Raw genomic sequence first — 16739 nt, 5'->3', positions numbered from 1 at the left:
AGCTCTGAATGGCCAAAGCTGGAACAATTTGAACAAAAAAATGAATAATGCAGTATTGGACTATTACACAAAACATGAAATAGTTATCCATGAATCCAAACTGATATTAATAACTGACTAAAAACAAATGAAGGAGATGAATCTCCCTTAAAAAAGAATTCCAAATAATTTATGTACTACTTAACCCTCAGGAAGTGGGAGTATAACTCTCTACTCTGTAAGTGAAGGCTATATATAGTGATTTTTCTTCCTAAAGAAAAACAGTAACTTCACAGTGGACAGACCTGACAAACACTATTCATCCCAAATGATCAAAGTCAACATCAATAATGGTAAGTCATGTTGATAGTATGTACCCTTGATATTATTTAATAAGTATTCTGTTTTCTTTCTCCAAACAAATGCACTCCCTCGGTCTATTTATGACAAAATCATCAGGTAAATCACAACTGAGAGAAATTCTACGAAAGGCCCAACCAGTACTCCTGAAAACTGCCAAGTTTATCAAAAACAGGGAAAGTCTGAAAACTGTCACAGCCAAGAGGAGCTTAAGGAGACATGACTGCTAAATGTAATGTGGTATTCTAGATGGGATCCTCGAAGAGAGAAGATATTAGGGAAAAAGTGAGGAAATCTGAAGAAAGTATAGAGTTTAGTTAATAATAATATATCAGCATTGGTTCATTAAGTGGGGCAAATGTATCATATGAATGTAAGATGCTAATAATACAGAAAACTGGGTGCAAGGTATACAGGGACACTTTGTACCATCTTTGTAATACTTCTGTAAATCTAAAACTGTTCTAAAATTTAAAGTTTATATAAAAATTGTAAAAAATGAATTATTGGTAAAAACAAATGAAATAAATAACTAAACCATTCCAAGTTAACCATTGTTATCATTTTGGGATATTTCCTTTCATTTTCTTCTTATAGGTTTTCCACCTACAGATATAAACATAATGTTTTATAAAAATGGAATCAAACTGTATGCAAGGTCCTGTATAAACTGAAAAATTTACACAGAAGAAGATAATATAAATAATACATATTATTTGGGTCCTTATTTAGCATTATAATTATCAAGAACAAATGCCTATCATTAAACACATTCTTATTATTTAAATAAATTAAAGATAAAAATATTCCAAAGACCATATATATCAGTTATCACCTGATACAATAATTGGAACAGAATAGACAGTCAAAAAATGTTAAGTAAATTAAATGGAATCTTCTATCTTCCCAGAAGCTCACATTGTTTCCTGGACCATATAAGACATGCTATTTACTTAAAAATAGATTTAAAGACAACTTTGAAAGATACTTTAACATTAACTTGGAAACCAAACCCAGTGTTTTTTTTTTGAGTTTTAGTATTTATACTTGCTTAAATCTGGTAAATATAAGTGTCATAATCTGTTTTGAGTAAAGTTTGAAAAATAAAGACGTGTAAAGAAGTAAAAAAATCACAATTACCCCACTCAGTCATTTCTTAATATTCTGGCACACTTCTTTGCTAACTTTTTCTAAATATTTTTTAAAGAAAAGTTTATTTTAAGGATAAAAAAAAATCCAATAACTTCCTTGTTTATTATGTCATCAGAGCACTTTCATTTTCATTGTTTTTTTTTTGGATAATAGGGTCCTTGCAGAGGGAGAAGACAATGCTAAGGTTTGAGAAATTGAGTCAGTGGAGGGGGTGGGAAAGGGTGGGGATGGCAGGAGAGAGGGGTTTGGAGCAGAGTGACCATCCCTGTTTTGCCTAGGACTGAGAGAATTCCTGGAATGCAAGCCTAAAACCAGGAAAGCCTAAACAAACTGGTGAAGCTGGTCATCCTAGCAGGGAAAGGGGATTCTTACATTAGATTTTATATTTTCTGGGCCTTCCATAAGTGTCACAGAAGATATTCTATAGATTCAAATATACTACCATAAACGGAAAGCTGACTCGTTTATGATTACTCACCTGATTATCCAGGCAGTGGTCTCATCAAGGAAGCTTGGGGTCATGGTCCACCACAGAACTGCCTTTCTAAGTTGGAGTAGAAGTCATCACCATTTTTAGATCCTCCAAAACTGCATCATTCCAGCTATTGGATATTCTTCATCTGTATGAAGAGTTCTCACTAAGAAAAAAAGGTCTAAAATTTAATTCCTTTCTCCCTATTCATTCTTCTGACTGCCTCTCCCTTTCTCTCCTCCAGTAATAGTTTGGTAATTATCCTTACCAACAGCACATATTCTAGCACTCTCATCAGAACTTGTCTTCTCTCACCCCTCACTTCCCTAGCCTACTTCCTCCTCAAAAGACCACAAATTTAAACAAAATTAGAAATATTTGTTGGACACAAAAATGCATCCTGTATACTGGGATGACAGTGTAATGAAGCAAGAATTCAAAGCTAGTTTCTACTGCTTTATCAGACCAGTTCATGGACTGGAAATTAATGCACAGTGATCACTCACCCATCATTCTTTTTATTCTATGGCAATATGATAAAATTAAAAATGCTGACTCATCACTGTTTTAATTTACTTGCAGGTGACTGGGTGGTTTCATGATACGCCCACTTAAGAATCACACACACAAGATATTTGTATGAATCCACACATCACCGAAGGTCTGAGAAGCAGAGTGGAGTGGGATTAAGTCACAACAAGACATGGGAAACAACTTAACACTGAACATTTACAACCTAAATGCTGTCCAACAATTCTACCAGCAGCAATTTTTCACTTGTCCACTTCTGTAGGCTCCATTCTTGCACCTTCTTCCATGGCCCCATTCATCGCTTCTAGATGTTTTGCGTCCCCTCTTTCTAGGCACCTTTCCCTTAGGCATCACCCACAACACATACAACATGTACTCACATCACTACTGCCCCACATCTATCTTAAGTTAGGCTCTGCACCTTCTTCTACACAGACTGATTAATGGGCTCTGCTAAACAGTGGACCACACTTTAGAAGCACAAAAGAACCAGCAGAGGCCTTAAATGTTTAATATCATGATTCTCCTTTTCCCCAGTATTCTCTTAGGGAGGAAGAGATCAATAAACACACTTACTTCCACACTGGTATGAGTTATGACACTCACTATAGAAGACAAAGCAACCATAGTATATTCCTTTTAAAATGTTTTCCTCTCTCTATTACAAAACCACATATATACTCAAATTTCCTACAATGAAGAGATATTAGTTTCATACATTAAGAACTAAAACATGTTATTTCAAAAAAAAAGTTTTTGAAAAGATATTTCTGCACAAACCAAACTTATGAACTGCATCAAATTAACTGAAATACACACACATATATGCAATTGCAATCATGACACAGGGATGGACATGGTATCCTGTTGCAGAGTAATATGTTATTACACAATCTTGGTTTTGCATAAGTAAAAAATGACAGAAACAAAAGACATACACACACATACATGTAGGTATGTCCATGAAATTTATAGCCAAAATTCATATGATTGGAACTTTTGTAACATAACGTTCCTCCCAAAATATTGTATTGTAAGATCCCCTGTCTGAGAGGGTTTTAATTATGAATATATATTCATATAAATTAATGCATACTTAGGAGCTTGGGTATGTTGCAAAATTATTATTTGACAAATACCTTTTGCAACACATTGCATTAGTGTTCCACATTATTTTCTACCCCTCCCTGTGAAAGGATTATACTTTCCTACTCTATTGATACCAAGTTTGATATTTACATATTCCATGTCTAAGCTCTTAGAGACATAGTTGCATGGTTCTATCATTCCTCCTCATTGTATAATAAGAGCAGCTGGTATCGGATAAGGGCTGCTCCTCCAACCTAGATTCTAGAATGAAAATGATATAGAGAAGAACCCCAAAGCCGACAAGTAACATTTTTTTGTTATTGTAAGTTATTGAATTTTGGGGGCTGTTTCTTCTCAAAGTATAAACTAGCAAAAACTAATAGATCATGGTAACTCTTATTTTAGAATATATCTTGGAATTATATATTACATTCACATTGACACCTGAAAGAAACTCCAAACTGTTTAAGCTGAAGTTTGAAATAGTTACAAATTCTGTTGATGTGGGGCGGGTGGTTGGGGAGCTCGCAGAAAGAGTGACTTTGCAGCCATTTTGCAGCTTCAGACCACTAGGAAAAGACCTTCTACCAATCTAAACTCTTGAAGTCTATGCCTGTGAGCTATATTGGAGTCATCAACCTAAGGTAATCAGAATGTAGGAAATCCAAATTTCACTGTGAACTCTTTTAAAAAATATTCTGTGGGTCATACATAACTTGTAAAGCATCATAATACCCTCTAACTGGAGTGAAATTGCTCTGTATTCCAAGTTAATGAGAGGAACATTAAATTGGAATGTTTATTAACATTCCAATTTAATGTTTATTAACATCCCTTGGCAAATCTTGTTTAGGGAAATAAGTAATTAATAGTATTAGGCTAAGTAATAGTAATGTGTTGCTGCATTAATAGTATACTTACATAATAGGAAGCCATTATGAACAGGCTTAACATCTGTGAGGACTGAAAATAATGTGCTGGCTATAAGAACTTCACAATTTGTAAAGGGTGGCCTTTGTCAAAATACAGAGTGTTTTAAAATATACTCATTTCATTCTTAAAAGTTTCGTGTTACAAACCTATGATGAGATGTTAAAAGGACAAATCTTATGTAGGAGAAAAACTTAGTGAATAGATTTGCATACTCTGAAAAAAATCTCATGCTTGAGTTTTTCAAAATTATATTTTAATTACAAAAGTAATACATAGTATAAAAATCAATACCAAACGCATATGTAAAAAAGTGAATGTCTCATTTCACCTCCCCCAATGTGAATCTCTCAGAGGCAACCATTTTTAAAAGTTTGGAATCTATCTATCTACGTGCGCACACACACACACAACACACACACGCACACAAATATATACACATCTATAACTAACATAAGCTTTTTCCTACTTAAACTATACATTTTATTCAATTATTTGCTTTCTTTACTAATCATTATAACAGAGACATCTTTCCATGTCAGTACATCAAGCTCCTCCCTCACTGTTTCTCAAAGTTGCATAGTATTACAGTGTGAATACCTCCATAAAGTATTTGACCATTACCTGTTTGTGAGTGCTTAAGCTATTACAAATATTTTTTTTCTTTTACCAACCATGCTGCAATGTATATTCTCATACATTATCAATTTAGAATATCACAAAAAAATCCACAATCCAGAAGTAATGCTATTAAACCCTAAACAAGATCCGATAATTTGGTCTCCTTGCTCAAATGGGAGAAAAATGCATGAAGATGCCTACATGAGCACTCTTAGGTAGCACTCTTAGGATCGTGATTGTGATGAGGTAATAATGATAACTCATATTTAGTGAGTACTCATGTGCCACACACTTTACACTTTTAAACTTATTTACTTGTCACAAAAACCCTATAAGGTAGACACCACAATATCTCATTAATTCTAAGATTCATATCTTTTAATGTTCTAACACCTCTGAAATCAAGATGTGCATCATTTTATTTGGAAATGATTTTTCTGCTATAGTGGTATAAATTGTAATAGTGTAGCTTACTATTGATTGGATTTGATAATACACAGTATCGTTATTATTTCATAGATGAGGAAACTGAGGCTCTGAGGACTAAAGTACCCTATCCAGCATCAGGCAGCTAGTAATTGGCAGAGGTGCGATTCTTACCCATACAATCTGACTTGAATCTGTGCTTTTAAATGCTCTTCCTGAAGTGCAGGAAAGTGGAACAAATGTTGAACAACAATCCACCCCCCCAGCACACACACACACCAAAATTTAACACTGGTTATAATTATCCAGTAGATTTAGAGATGATTTTTATTTACTAACACTCTTCCATAATTTTCTACCTTGAATTAGTTTTTTTTTTAACTTATGGAAAATCCCGTACACTCATACAAAAGTAGAGAGAATAATAATAATGAACTCCTCCGTGTTCCCATCACCCAACTTCAGTAATTATCAATCCATCTATCCCCTAATCCATTAGTCAATACCAATTATTTTCAGGCAAATCCCAGATATCATATTATTCCATATGTAAATATATCTGAATTAATCCCTAAAGACAAAGATTCTTTTAAAACATAACCATGATCCTATTTTCACATAGAGAAATAACAATAATTTCTTAATGTCATAAAATATTCAGTGTCCAGATATCCCTAATTGCTACTACAAATAAAGCTTAATGAATACATTGTATGTATGTGTGTGAGTATGTTTACATTTCTATTAGTAATTGTGTTGGATAAGTTCCTCAGATAGTATTTCTAGGCCATAGAGTAACAGGTTTTCAGATTTGTTACATAAACCAAATTGCCTAACACAAAACTGTTTTGCTAACTTACACCATTAACAACACTGTTATTTAGTGTCAGTTTTCCTAAACCCTGAACAACACTGGAGATAAACTATCTTTTCCCATTCTTGTCAATCTTAATATGCTATCCTGTTTTATTCATGTGTGTTTATCATTGAAGGCAATTGACTTTTTCAAAAGATTACTGCTCCTGTGTGTAAATAGTGTCTTCTGATTCTTTGCCCATTTTTCCATATTTTTAACAGCTCTTTGCACCTGTCAGGAAAGCTAACAGAGAACTGGCTCAGGAGCCAAATTGCTTACATTAGAATTCAGGTTCTGGAGCAACGAAAAAGTGTAAACAGGAAAAGAAAGAACAAGAATAAGGAGGAAATAGAGAGTGAGAGAGGACCAGCAAAACAGGACCCGCGCGTCTCAGGATCCTCCCACTTCACTGTCCCTGTTCCTTGCTTCCCCCACCCCCATCTCTAGCGGCAGGCTGGTCAGTTCAACGTCCCCCTGGACAAAAGAAGAATCATAAGGAACTGTGTCCAATCTCATCTTCCCTTACTTTCTCCCACCAGGTGTTCAAATCTAACTTACCGGACAGTAGCTGTCATAAGGCTGCCTGCCACGCTCCACTTCGCCAAGGTCTGTGCCCTTGGCCACAGGATCTAAGCTTTCTGGTAGGCTCCAGCTCGCCCAGGCTGCCCAGCCAGTGCCCTTATTGGTGCCAGGGCCATCCGGTTGCTCCCACAGCATTCACTGGAAGCGCAGACCCCAGCTCAGTTCAGAATCCCTACACCCAGTTTGTGTCCAGAGGTTCCCACGTGACTTGTTTCCCAGGCAATGGTTCCTTCCTCCCGGATGTAACCCACCCCAAGGAATGCGGAGAGTGCTTCCCAGAGGTACAGCTCAAATAGCTATGACTAGCGAAATGCAGAATAGCCTGCTGGAAGTGTTGTCTATTTCTATGGCATTAAACTGGGAATTATAAAGAAAGGAATGAAAGGAATTGGAGACTTTCACCAAGAACTATGCATAGCTCTGTATTGTTAGGATTATTAGGATGAGTGTGTGTTATTTTGTAATTAAATCAACAAAGGGAAAACAAATTGTAATGAATAAATAAAAATGGATTACGTATACAGGAAAATCCAATGATGACAGCACCCAATGTAGCTTTAGAAATATGTAATATTTTATAAGAGGGGTAATAGCAATGTGAAAATGTCTGTTCAGAATTCAAGCAGGAAGAATCTTCACAAAAGGGATTTTGAAAAGCCCTCTTTTACTGTCAGAGGGCCTAGGAGAATCTGATATTCTGAGCACTTCTGTCAGAAAGACAGAGCTGCTACATGTTGAATGTACATCAGAGTTAACCAAGACAAAGAACCTCTTGTGATCAGTAATAATGTCAAGTCCCTAAAGAAGAAACAGAGAAAGCCATGAAGATAAAAAATTAGGAGACTCAGACTTTGCAGAAATATTAAGCACAGGGACTCTGAAGCCATGTTACCTTGGTCAGAATTCAGATCTTCTCTTTACTAAGTTATGGGACATTTGGCAAGTTGCTTTTTCTGTGTCTCAGTTTCTTCATCTGTTAATGGCTTGTCATAAAAATTAAATTAAACAAGTTAACATTTAAACAATGTCTGGCTAGTGGGAAGTCCTATGTTTGTTAAATAAATAAGTAAAATGTGGAACATAGCGAGCCAAAATGTGCCAGAACAGACCTATTAGCCACACTTAGTAATAGGAGCCACATGAGTAAACTGTTTACTGAGTTCATGGTTATGGAGTCAACAAAGCTTTTTGGCATTCACATAAAATTTAGAGATGACCAACTGCACTAGCACCAGATGGGCCTCACATGTGTGTCAGAATCAAATTTTGGTACTGAGGATGGGTTAAACCAAGTAAGCATCTCCACTTATACAACTATGTTCTTATGAGATACATTTATGTCTTGTTCTGTTAGAGCCTTGGGCAAACACAAAATGTCCAGCCACCTATCATTCCTAAGTAGGGGGGGAATACAAGAAGACCCTTAGATATGATGCAAATGTAGCATGTCTGGCACATGGCAAGATCACATATATTTTTAAAAATCAGATCTTTTGTAAAAGTGTTAGGGATTTTTTTTATTGGAGTAAAATTGCTTTACATTGTTGTGTTAGTTCTGCTGTACGAGGAAGTAAATTAGCTATATATATATACTTATATCCCCTCTCTCTTGGACCTCCCTCCCACTCCCCCAACCCACCCATCTAGGTCATCACAGAGCACCTGATATAGCTCATATTTCCCTTCTCAGAAGTTTATGGCGCTCTATAAACAAGTAAGAGATGTGCCATGAACATTCCTTCTTAGATGGTTCAATGGTCTAAACTTTTTCAAACACAGCACATTCCGTTTCCAGCTCCCTACTCACCCTGCTTTGGGACACAGTGACACTCATTTTAGTTAAAGTAAATCATGGCAATTAAAAAGAAAATGTTCTCCTAAGATAAAAAGGCTCCAGTCATTGGCTCAAAAGGAGTAGGGTCTAAGTTTGTTAATCAGATAGTAGGAGACAAGGATGGGAATACCATTAAGAAAATTAGCCCTTGAGGTCTTCACTGTGCAATATAGTGACCGCTGGCCAGAGGAGACTCTTTAGCATTTGAAATGTAACTAGTTCAATTTGAGATGGGATGTTAGTATAAAATGCACACCAGATTTCTTAGGCTAATTACGAAAACGTAAACTATTTCACTCATAACTTGCTTTTTAATATTGATTATATGTTGCAATGATAGTAATTTGGAAATAGTAGATTAACTAAAAATATTATTTAAATTAATTTTACTTATATTTCTTGCACTTTTTAAATATAATTGTTAGAAAATTTTAAATTGTAAACGTGGTTCACTTTATATTTTTGTTGGGCAGCATGGCTCTAAGACCTAAGTTTATTTAAATATGGATGTTATAGACTAAATCTACAATTGCAAAAGTAGGGAGTGCACATGCCAAGAGATATGCAAGATGATCCAATGGTCTGTGGAAAAATGTATTAGAACGTCGATTCTTATTTATTTCTCATCTCATCTTTTTAAATCTTTATTTGTATATGTTTTATAATGTAATACTGTGAGTACAGAAATACACGTTTTATATATATATAAGTATGTATATGTGTATATATATATGTATATATGAAACACTTTTTAAATATTTACACTTTTTCTGGTGACAAAGGTGAAAGAACTTTTCTCAACCGTGCAAGCTCCTTTCTGACTTAGGGTTTTTTCACTTGCTATTTCCTCTGCCTGAAACATCTGTCTCTAGATCTTTGAAAAATTGACTCCATTTTGATGTTTGTGTCTTGATTCATATGTCACCCAGTATGGGCTTCTCTCTAATCTTTGAACCCTATACAACCATTGCAGTCAGTATCATTTTCCTTCATCACCCTGTTCTATTTTCTTTTTAACAGTTCTCTCTGAAATATTCTTGTTTACTTGTTTATTTAAATATAAACTAGAAATCATCCAGAACATTACTCTTTTGTTCCACTGAGCTCCATTTTAGAAGAAAAAGCACAGGAAGTGGAGCCAGACAGATCCAGAGTATGAAGTTCAGACTAAGAGAATAGAGAACCATGAATTTGTCATTTAGTGTAATCAACCGAGAGTGAAATTCAACCAGGTCCCTGAAGGGGCTCTCTATTGCAGCACAGCAGTGCCTTTATCACCAGTTCTAGGCTTCCAAAGAACACTGCTGATGCTAATTTAGCTCCAAAGGGAGGTGTCCTGTATGGCTGGCATAAACTTTTCAGGGTTTGTAAAGGAAGTTTCATACATCATTTTTTGTGTGAAAAATAAAATAAAAAACATTCCAAGTATCAAAAGTCAAAATGAACTCTGGATCTAGGCTGCCTAGTTATGGATTCTAGCTCTGCCATTTATTAGTTATGTTATTAGCTCAAGTTATTTAACATTTCTGAGCCTCAATTTTTTCATCTTTAAAATAGGGATTGTACCTTTCTCATAGTTTTTTTTGTGTGTGAAGAGTTAATATGTGTAATAAACATAATAATGCCTGACATGTAGGTAATATATGAATACAAATTAAAAATAAGAGACAAAAAAGATTGGGAAACCAACACATAGCCAACACATAAACCAACATATAACTACATCCCTGGCCTAAAGTGAATCAAATGCATGAACACTGCCAGAGACCTCATCAAGGTGTTTAAGGTAGGGAAATGTTGTGAAATGATTGTATTGTAAAGCTGACAGGATTGTAATGTCCTTAGAATATAAGGACAGGCTCCTCAGAGATCTGAAGCAAGGATGCTCACACATACACACACAGAAAGTGAAATCCAACCAGACTAAGATGAAGAAATGCTAACCAGAGCTAATAGAGTAGATATCAGTAAATGATAGCTCAAGGACCAAATCTGATCGGCAAGCTGTTTGAATATAGCCAGAGAACTAAGAATGATTTCTACATATTTAAATAGTTGAAAAAATTAAGAGAATTACATTTTGTGACATGTCAAAATTATATGAATTTAAAATTTCAGTATCCAAAAATAAAGTTTTATTGGAACACAGTCACAATCATTCACTTACATGTTGTCTATGGCTGCTTTCACACTACAACTACAAGGTTGTAATTATTTTCCATCTCATGTTGTTTTATGCAAGACTAACTTGAAATACATTAGGCATCAGAATTATCACTGAAAAACCCAAATGAACATGAAATAACTAGGAAATCACCACAGTTGTATTTAACAATGAGCCAAATAATCCCAAGCTTTCTTAAACTTATACTAGGTTCTTCAAAGGCCTGAAGAGAATTACTAAGGTACATACTAGGTATTAACTAAATACATGATTTACCTGATTACTTAAGGGAGTAATCTTAACTACATAGGATTAAAAGACAAATGCATACAAAATAAAAATAAATGTATGTTATTGAGTACACATCATATAAAGATGTAATTTGTGGCAATCACAACACAAAACTTGGTAGGATAGAGTTTTACAGGAGTAGAATTTTTGTATGCTATTGAGGTTAAGTTGGTATCAATTCAAACTAGATTGTTGTAAATTCAGGACATGAAATGTAATCTTTATTGTAACCACACAAAAAATCATAAACATTATAATAAAAAAAAATGAGAAGGGAATAAAAATAGTTGAATCCAAAAATACAAACTAAATGCAAAAGAAGGCAATAATGGAGGAAATAAGGTACAAAGAGTGTATAAGACATAATAAAAACAAATAAATAAGTACCTGAAGTAAGTCCTTTCTTACCAGTAACTACTTCAAATGTAAATGGATTAAACCCTCCAATCAAAAAGCAGAGATGGGCAGAATGGATTTAAAATTAAAATGATAATACTATGTCCCATCTACCAAAAACTCACATTAGATCCAAAGACACAAAGAAGCTGAAAGTGAAAGGATGCAAAAAGCTTACAAATAGTAAGCAAAAGATTGCTGGGGTGGCTATCTCAAAATAGAATTTAAGTCAAATGTTGTTACAAGAGGCAAAGAAGAACTAGATAGATAGATAGATAGGTAGATAGATAGATAGATGATAAATAGATAGATAAAACAATTAATTCATCAAGAAGATATAATTAGGGCTTCCCTGGTGGCACAGTGGTTGAGAGTCCGGTCCGCCTGCCGATGCAGGGAACATGGGTTCGTGCCCCGGTCTGGGAAGATCCCACATGCCTTGGAGCGGCTAGGCCCGTGAGCCATGGCTGCTGAGCCTGCGCGTCTGGAGCCTGTGCTCTGCAACGGGAGAGGCCACAACAGTGAGAGGCCCACGTACTGCAAAAAAAAAAAAAAAAGAAGAAGATATAATTATAACCATATAGGTATCAAATAATAGAGCTCACAAATATATGACACACAAATATTGACTGAATTGGAGGGACAAATAGACAGTTCCATAATAATAAATCAATAAGGAAATAGGACATGAATGACATTATAAATTAACATTATAAATTATAAATTAACATAAATGACATTATAAATATAGAATATCCTAAAACAGCAGAATACACATTCTTCTCAATTGCACGTGGAACATTCTCAAGGATAGATCATATGTTAGGCTAAACACTACACTTAATATTTTTAAGAAGATTAAAATTATATCAAGTATGTTTTTCAGCCACAGTGGTATGAATAAAATTAGAAATAAATTACAAGAAGAAAACTGGAAAATGCACAAATATGAGGAGGTTAAACAACATGATACCAAACAAGGAATAGGTTAAAGAAGAAGTTTTAAAAGAGAAATATAAAAATATCTTGAGACAAATGAAAATGGAAATACAACATGTCAAAACTTATTAGATGCAGCAAAAGCAGTTCTAAGTGGGGAGTTTATAGCAATAAATCCTTACATTAAGAAACAAAAGGTCAGTGATATCAGCATCATGACAACATAAAGTCATTTCCTCTTCTCTCCCATTTGATTCAGTTATTTGGCTATCCATAAGGAAGCAGAGGTGCCTCTGCACAGCACATGAAGATTCCCAATGGATCTTTCCACCTGTGCCTCTTTCAGCTGACTTGGACCTTGGAGGAAGCTGAAGAGCCGAGGGACATGGCAGCAGAGGTAGCTATGGGACAGCTGTGACCTTGCTGGTAGAGAAGTTGGAGGGTGAAAGATGTGAGTGGGGTTCTGTCAGTCCATAGGTGCTTCAGTTGGAGGGAACTGTTGTTCACTTTGAGGAGAGACTGCAGTGACTGTGCAGGGGGAAAGGAAAGGGAAGAAGCAGACAAAAAGAACTGAAGGAACACATTTTCTGCTGTCTGCCCTGGGACCATAGCAAGTGGTTCACCCACGGGATATTGGGACTCAAACACCCAAGGATTTCTCTACCAGGCCAAGGACACACCCAAAACCCGAGGTGCTAAGCACACACCTCCCCCCACTCTACCACCAGCCTTTTTTAAACTCCAACTTTTTACAAAATAATGTTGTTCTCAAATTTAGTAGCAAATCAGCTCCTCTAAAAGAAATAAAAAATCTATGCAATACTTTCACATTCTGGAAAACAACAGAAAGCCTTCTAATTACCAATCTGCTGAACTGTTAGAAACAAAGTAAACAAAACCTACTGAAATAAGGAAGATGTTTGCTAATTCAAATGCTACAAAACCCTAGGACAAATGGTAAAAGCAAAGCTATACAGACAAAATCACACAAATGCTACAGCAGAGACACATTTCCATGAACAGTATGAAAAATCATGGTACAATGATATCACAAAAAGAAAACAATTCTCCAGCAACCAAACTCAAAGGCATGGAATATTGCAAACAAACTGATAAAGAGTTCAAAGTAGCTCTTATAAAGAAATTCAAGGAGCTACAAGAAATCTCAGAAAGGCAATACAGTGAACTCAGGAATAAAACTAATGGATAGAGAAATATTTTATCAAAGAAATTAAAATTCTTTTTTTTTTTCCAGTATGCAGGTCTCTCACTGTTGTGGCCTCTCCCATTGTGGAGCACAGGCTCCGGATGCACAGGCTCAGCAGCCATGGCTCACGGGCCTAGCCGCTCCACGGCATGTGGGATCTTCCCGGACCGGGACACGAACCCGTGGCCCCTGCATCGGCAGGCAGACTCTCAACCACTGTGCCACGAGGGAAGCCCAAAGTAATTAAAATTATAAAAAGAACCATTTCGCCTTTTGGTTTGCATGGGCGGGCCAGCTTGCCGCGGGGAGAGTGAGGGCTCTTGAGGCTGCTCACGATGGAGGAACTGGAGCAAGGCCTGCAGATGCAGCCGTGGGCATGGCTACAGCTTGCCCAGAACTCCCTCTTGGCCAAGGCTTATATCACTAAGCAGGGCTACGCCTTGTTGCTTTCAGATCTTCAACAGGTGTGGCCTGAACAGGTGGACACTAGTGTGATCAGCCAGCAAGCCAAGGAGCTGAACAAACACCTGACTGCTCCTCCTGAGGCTTTTCATTGTCATTTGTATGATCTGCTTTGCCCATTGTTGAAGGACAGTGCTTGCCCTGGCAAAGCTACATTCTCCTGTGATCATGTGGCAGAGGTGCTGATACTCCAGGTGTGGAGTGAGCTCTCTGGTCTCCCATTCTATTGGAATTTCCACTGCATCCTAGCTAACCCTTCACTGTTCTCCCAACATTTGATTTGTCCTCTGATGGGCATGAGTCTGTCACTGCAGTGCCAAGTGAGGGACCTAGCAACATTGCTTCGTACGTAAGATCTAGAGATCCAGAACTACCAGGACAGTGGGTCTACGCTGAGCTGAAATCAGTTGAAGACAGAGCCATTTGAAAAGAATTCCTTCTTGGAACAATTTATGGTAGAGAAACTACCAGAGGTATGCAGTGTTGGTGATGGAAACCCTTTGTCACAAATCTACAGAGTCTGTATATGGCAGTCACCAGACAAAAGATCCAAGTGGGACAGCAGCTTCAAGGCACTGGAGATCCCCAGACCTCAAGCAGTGCCTCCTCACAAGGAACTGATAGCCAACTTCTGAATCAGCCAGAAGAGCAGGTCTCCTCAGCACCATCCTTCCCAGTGCCTGAAAAAGAGCCACAGTTACTTCAGGCTCTATGCAGAGACCTCAGTTGTTGACGGTCAAGAGGTAGAAGCTAGGGGGGATCTTCAGTTAACCTGTCACTGTCTCAACTGCTGAGGATGGACTCGGAGAGTAGTTTCCTAGTGTCGCCTTGAAAGGAGGTACTGTGACAGCAGCATCTCTGACACAGAATTACACAGTCAGTGACTCCACTGTAAGGGCAAGATAACTGAAGTTCATGTTGACAGGCATGGATACTATTAACTGAGGGAATCCTGGCTCCAATCCATTGGGCACTGGCCTTCCCTGTCCGACTGGAAGCCAGTCTCTGGGAATCCCATACCCTCCTCTCTTTTGATGAAGGTTCTCTAGACCCAGGATCTACCATGGACTTTAAGTATATGGGCCAGGTTTTCAAAAAGGCACAGCATGCTTAGGAAGCCTTGTCTACCTTTCTTAAGAGTCCCTACCCAGTCCCAGGTGTTCCTCAGAGACCCTCTCCTCTTTTTAGCATGGAATGAAAAGCACTCACACTCCCCTGAAAAAGAAAACAAAGAACCATTTCAAAATTCTGGAGCTGAAGAACACAAAAAAACAAGGTGAAGAATGCATTAGAAAACACTGGAAATAGAGCAGACCAATGTGGAAGAGAGACTTAGTGAGTTCAAATACAGAAAACTAGAAATGATACAAGTAGAAGAGGAAAGAGAAATAAGATATAAAAAACCATGGGGGAAATGCTATGAGAGCTATCAGACTCTTTTAGGAAGGGCAACATTAGGATAATGGATATCTCAGAAGAAGATTGGGAGAAGGGAATAGAGAGATAATTCAATGAAGCAATAGCTGAGAACCTCCCAAACTTGGGGAAGGAACTGAATATATAAGTCCTTGAAGCTAAGACAACACCTAATTACTTCAATGCTAAAAACCTCCAACATGCATAAATTAAAATTGTCAAAAGTCAATGACAAAGAAATAATTTTAAAGGCAGCCAGGAAAAAAAGGATAGTAACCTAGAAAGGAAACCCCATTAGGTTATCAGTAGAAATCTTATAGTCCAGGAGGGAGTGGAATGGAATTCTCAACATATTGAAAGCTAAAATCTATAACCCAAGAATACTCTATTGAGCAAAGTTATGATTCAGATCTGTAGGAAAAATAAAGGTTTCACACACAAACAAAAGTTGAGGTAGTTCATCTACACTAGACATGCCTTACAAGAGATGTTGAAATAAGCTCTTCTACCTGAAACAAAATAGCAAAAATACACAAAACTGTAAGCAAGGTAACAAAGAGACAGAAGAAGAAAATTGCAAATCTTTATCAGAAAAGGTTTTCAAAAACTTTACTACAGTATAAAGTTTAAAGGGAGGAAAAATAAAGCTAAAAAATAACTATAGCTATCTCAGTTGAGTAACAAACTCACAACATAAAAAGGGATAATTTAACACAACAATAACATAAGAGGGGAAGAAGAAAAGGACAGAACTTGTTTAGGTAAATGAAGATTAGATGTTGCCAGCAAAAAAATGACTGTTTTATCTATGAAATTACACACAAGCCTCAGGGTAACCACAAAATATAAATATAGAGCAGAGACCCAAAAAAAGCACAAAAAAGAGGAAACAATAAAATATCATTAAAAAACAAATAAAAATGGCAGATGGAAACACAAGAGAAAAGAAACAATGGAGATATAAAGCAATCAGAAAACAAAAGATAAAATGGCAATACTGTCTCATCTACCAATAATCACCTTAAATATAAA

The 16739-nt window shown here is 36.6% G+C and overlaps 1 pseudogene; it reads left to right on the top strand.

The window, feature by feature from the left end:
- The first annotated feature begins 14164 nt into the window (after positions 1–14164).
- LOC114905666 lies at positions 14165–15062 on the top strand (annotated as a pseudogene).
- The last annotated feature ends 1677 nt before the right edge of the window (positions 15063–16739 follow it).

This window comes from Monodon monoceros, unplaced genomic scaffold (assembly GCF_005190385.1).
Source record: "Monodon monoceros isolate NGI ecotype Baffin Bay Population unplaced genomic scaffold, NGI_Narwhal_1 Super_Scaffold_22, whole genome shotgun sequence".
Taxonomy (NCBI): Eukaryota; Metazoa; Chordata; class Mammalia; order Artiodactyla; family Monodontidae; genus Monodon; species Monodon monoceros.
This window is presented reverse-complemented; position numbering and strand designations above follow the sequence as displayed.